The sequence below is a fragment of the Zalophus californianus genome, chromosome 2 (assembly GCF_009762305.2).
Source record: "Zalophus californianus isolate mZalCal1 chromosome 2, mZalCal1.pri.v2, whole genome shotgun sequence".
NCBI lineage: Eukaryota > Metazoa > Chordata > Mammalia > Carnivora > Otariidae > Zalophus > Zalophus californianus.
The window spans coordinates 175,855,898-175,861,130 of NC_045596.1; the positions used below are offsets into that span (position 1 = coordinate 175,855,898).

At 50.3% G+C, this 5,233-nt stretch overlaps 1 pseudogene; it reads right to left on the reverse strand.

Moving 5' to 3' along the window:
- Positions 1 to 3,212: 3,212 nt before the first annotated feature.
- LOC113925394 lies at positions 3,213 to 4,634 on the reverse strand (annotated as a pseudogene).
- Positions 4,635 to 5,233: the final 599 nt, after the last annotated feature.

Genomic DNA, 5,233 nt, shown 5'->3' on the forward strand with positions numbered 1-5,233 from the left:
AATATTCAGCTGGATCACAAGGACATGTTGGCTGGGAGAGGCTCCAATAATTTTAAAGGCCATCTTGCCAGAGAAGCCCATTTGCGGTTTCTTAGGTCGTGTGTAAACACCACAGGCCCGAGATTCCAGGAATCACCTCACTGTGGCATTGCCAAGCCAAGGGTTTCATTGAGATGGGGCTGGTTGGGAGTCAATGGTAGGGAAGCCAAAACCAGCTAAGGGGTGTGGAAATGAAAGTATCCAAGCAACCTAGCTGAGATCCAAGCACAGGCAAATGACCTAGAGTCGTTAGCAGGCTCGTCGGAGTAAAAGCGGTGTCACCACAGGCCTGGAAGCAAATCCGTATGTCAGATCGAGATGTATATGGTGGAGAAGTGAGAGTCAGAAGCTGGTATTTGGAACGTTCTTAAGGAGTCTTGGCCCCGCTAAGCTAGGTATTAGGGAAGATCCCATGGCATGATTCTGACCTCTTTTATGTTTGTTTCCCTTAAGGACCACAGACTCTGGACAATCTGATAACAAGTTCGCGCCTTTATTCCTAGGAGAGCCATGGGGATACAAGTATAGACTCAGCAGCTCAAATGTATGATTTCTGCTGGCTACGCAACCCCAGATCGCTTTCCAATTATTTCTGAGGGTCCCCCCAGCTCCCCTCCTGGGGAGAGTATAAGTACTCTCATGTGTTACTGCTCTGGCCTCCTGGTGGCAATTCAGTACCCCAAAACCCATCTTGGGAGAGACCACCATTCCAATTTCAGTATCTCTTAATAGAGATGAAGTGTGCAGCAGGAAGGGCTGAACTTCACCCTTAAAGATAGTGCACACGCACAAAAAGTTGACAGCCAAGTGGAAAGCAAACTGTCAGCATTCTTAATGAGTGCCTTTGTGGGGGGCAGTCAATGAACCTCTGATGCCTAGGGAGGGCTGTCTGGGGAAGCTGGAGCAGAGAAGGTTGCTTGGACCTAAGGACAAAGGGGACTCCTTCTGCTTCTCTAATTGCAGACGTTGAGCCTGCCTGTCCATCTGGACGGTAGCCAACCTGAGCACAGGGGCAATGCCTGGGGCAGGTAGAGAGCCCAGCACTCTGCTATGGACATAGAAACCCGTTAGATGCTAAGTCATAGCCCATTTCAGGGTAGAGCTGAAGCTCTCACATCTGCTCAAGCCCACTAGAATTTGAAGGAAGAGATAAATTGAATTTAGAGCTGACTTCCTTTAAAAATATTTATAGGAACCACAGGCATACCTTGTTTCATTGCACTTTTCAGATACTGCATTTTTTCCAGATCAAAGGTTTGTGGCGAAGTTGCATCAGGCAAGTCTATCGGCATTATTTTTCCACCAGCATTGGCTCATTTTGTGTCTCTGTGTCACATTTTGGGAATTCTTGCAATCTATTAAATCTTTTTCATAATGCTTGTATTTGTCATGGTGACCTATGATCAGTGATCTTTGAGGTTATTATTGTAATGTTGTTTTCATGCCTGCTAACACAGCATCCCTTTTATAGCCTGTGGATCAAGCAATCATTTCGACTTTCAGGTCTTATTATTTAAGAAATACTTTGGGGAGCCCTCATAGCCAGCCTCAAGAGTACAGGACTGAGTGCACCTGTCTTGCAGACACATCCAGCTGGGGTGTCCCCCCACTGCCATGGTCCTCTGCCCTGCGGGTCTGGGGTGAGGGTGCAGCCCAGAGATTGCCCACTGGTTCCTCTTTCCTCCCTTCAGACTCCCCCAGCCCCCGCACCACCCCAGCCTGAAGGTGGCTGAGCCAAGTCTCAGAGAGCAATAGTCTCAGCTCCCACTCCAAGTGATGAATTCATCTTAGTAGTTTTGGAACAGGCCTTCTTTATGGTTTATACTTGGAGATTAAGGACACTTCAAAGAGAGAAGTTGCATAGTTCCTCTAAAGCCAGCTTGACAGCATAAGTTTTAGGAATCAAGAATCAACCTTGGGTTATTTCTTAAGATTAAGCCTTGGAAGTCCACTTGGATGTGACATAGCCATGTGCGCACTTGAACACGGAAATGGTCTTCTCCTATCAAGGCGATCTCCCTCTTCAGCTAAATCAACAGAAGTGGTTGGAAGAAGTAGGGACTCCCTGTCTGACCAAACTCAGCCAGACAAGTTCAATCAGTCTTTTTGAGCAAGGAGTAGAGCTGTGCAAGGGGATCCTGATTACCCCTTTCTGCTCACACCACCACTGAGTAGCCACCTCCAGGACGGCTGCCCACTTGTGCTGGGACAAGGGCACGAGACAGTGAGTGAGAGCTGAAATCCTGCCAGGCTTCACTCCTCAAGCCGAGTTTATTGGTGTTTGGCTGTGTCTCTGACTCCGAAGATGTGGCTCCTTTTTTCTAAGTTGTAACAAGGCACCCGGTATGGGCTGGGGGCAGTTCTGACTGCCCCACTACCATATCCCAGTCCTCCCTCAGAGGGATTGAAGAGTCTCATGAACAGATTAGATTTACTGTAAAAGATGAAATATTTGACCCAAATTGAAATTAATTTCATGGGTAAAGCTCAAAATGTTACTATGGATATGAATTATGTTTGTATGTATTTATATATGTATGTACATATAGCATAGTTATATGGATACACATTTCTATGTATCAGAAGTTAGCACAACTTAAACTTAGTAAATGTTTAAAATAAAACTATTTTGGGTATCAGAAAAAGAAAGAAATACACTTTGTAAGGCTAGTGCTGCCACCGTGATTCCTCTGATGGATGTGGACAAAGCAGATTGAAAACCTTCTGGGAAGGATTCATCATTCTACATGCTATTGAGAACATTTGTGGTTCACGGGAAGAGGTCAAAATATCAACATGAATAGGAGTTTGGAAGAAGTTGATTCTAGTCCTCCTGGATGACTTTGGGGGGTTCATGACTTCAGGGGAGGAAGCAACTCATGTTGGTAGAAATAGCAAGAGAACAAGAATTAGAAGTGGAGCCTGAAGACGGGACTGAATTGCTGCAAGCTCATGATCAAACTTGAATGGATGAGGTTTGCCTCTTACGGATGAGCCAAGAAAGTGTTTTTGTTGTTGTTGTTGTTGTTGTTGTTGTTTTGGCAAGCCGGGCCTCAGGAGAGGCGTTTCATGAGCAGTGGGGACACTACATAGTCCCGTACAAAAGCACCAAACTCAGCTCTGAAGGAAACACAAGAAAAGACACCAGACTTGCCTGGAGAAGGGGCTGCCTTTCAGTTGGCTGCGGGAGGGGAAGGGGGAGGAATGTTCCCAGGGCCTTCGGAGGGCAGTGGGGGACTCAGCATCGGGGGCATGGGAGTTGGGGGATGTACCCCAGGATTTGAGGGGTGAACCCCAGGAGGCTGGGGGTGAACCCCAGGAGCTGGAGGATGGGCCCCAGGAGCCTATGGGTGGACCCCAGGAGGTGGAGGGTGGACCCCAGGAGGCTGGGGGTGGATCCCTGAGGCTGGTGGTGGACCCCAGGCACTGGCGGGTGGACCCCAGGGGCCTGGGGATGAGCCGCAGGAGCTGGAGGGTACACCCCTGGGACCTGGGGGTGAACCACAGGAGCTGATGGATGTACTCCTGGGACCTGGGGGTGAACCTCAGAACCCCAACCTCCCCAGATGGGGGAGGATGGACACCTGGAGCAGATAGGTGGACCCCAGATGTTGGTGGGTGGACCACCAGTGCCAGGGGGTGAACCCCGGGAGCTGGGGGGTGGACTCTTGGTGCTGGCGGGTGGACCCCAGATGTTGGGGGGGCAGACCCCTGGTGCCTGGGGGTTGACACCGGGAGCTGGGGGGGCAGCTGGGGAGGGCCTGCAGGCCCTGAGGGTGCAAGCCCACTGGGCGGCATGGGTGGCAGAGGCAGGCCTCCCGGTGGTGGTGCGCGCAAAGACTCTGGCAGAGGCGGCCAGGGGGGCAGATCATTCATCAGGGGGGGCGTGGGGGTCTCTTCACCCCAGGAGGCCCCTTCACCCCAGGAGGCCCAGCAGGGAGGCTCGGTGGGGCTGGTGGCTTCTCCATCTTGAAGAGAAACTGCAGGAAAAACTGCTTGGTTTCCCGATTCCAGTGAGTCCAGAACTTGCCTTCGGCCTCATTGATCTCCCTGCTTGGCACTTTGAAGGCGATCGTCTCATAGGGCTCGGCGGCCATGAGCAGGTACTGCCAGCGCCGGTCAGGAGGCTCGATCCTCTGCTCATAGGCAGACATGAAGCGGTGGCGGGGCATGATGCCCTCGGCGATCTCACGGTAGTCAATCTGGAAGAGGAGGCTCTGCTGGCCCATCTCCGTGTCCCTCTGCTTGGTCATTTTGTAGCCTGGGCAGCTAATCTTCACAAACTTCACCTCCACCTTGACCTTTTCTGGCGCTGGCTGGGCGGGGGCCTCCTTGGCGGCTCGCCGGGCCAAGTTGGTCTGATGCTTCTTCCCCTGGGTATGTGCCAGGTAGCTCCCCTCGTTGTTGTGCAGGGTCAGACACCGCTTGCACTCGTACGAGCCCAGATGGTTCTTCATGAAATATGGGTCCTTGTTGATGTCGATGGTCTCCAGGGCCACGTGCCGGAGGCGCTCCCTGCGGTCTCGGTGGCTCTCGGAGGAGGAGGCCACGCCTCCACTCCCGGTCTTACCCCCAGGGGGACGCTGGAATTCCATGGTGAGGGCGTTGGGGCTTTACCACACTGGTAGAGAGACCCTGCGCTCCTCCTCACTCCACGCCCGCCGCTGCCACGAATCAAGAAAGTGTTTTATTGAGACAAAATCTACTCCTGGTGAAGAGGTTGTGAAGATTGTTAAAATGACAACAAAGGATTTAGAATATGACATAAACTCAATTGATAAAGCAGCAGCAGTGTTTGAGAGGATTGACTCCAATTTTGGAAGAAGCTCTACTGTGGGTAAAACGCTATTAAATAGTATCACATGCTACAGAGAAATCATTTATGAAAGAGAGAGTTAATCAATGAGGCCGACTTCATCATTGTCTTATTTTAGGAAATTATCAGGGCCATCACACCTTCAGCACCACCCTGTTGGGTCAACAGCCACCAACTGAAAGCAGGACCCTCCACCAGCAAAAAGATTATGAGGTGCTGAAAGCTCAAATGATGGTTGGCATTTTTTAGCCATCAAGTGTTTTTAAATAAAGATATGTACATTATCATTTTAGATATAATGCTTTTGCACACCTAATAGACTACAGTATAGTATAAGCATAACTTTTATATGCACTGGGAAACCAAAAAGCTTCATTG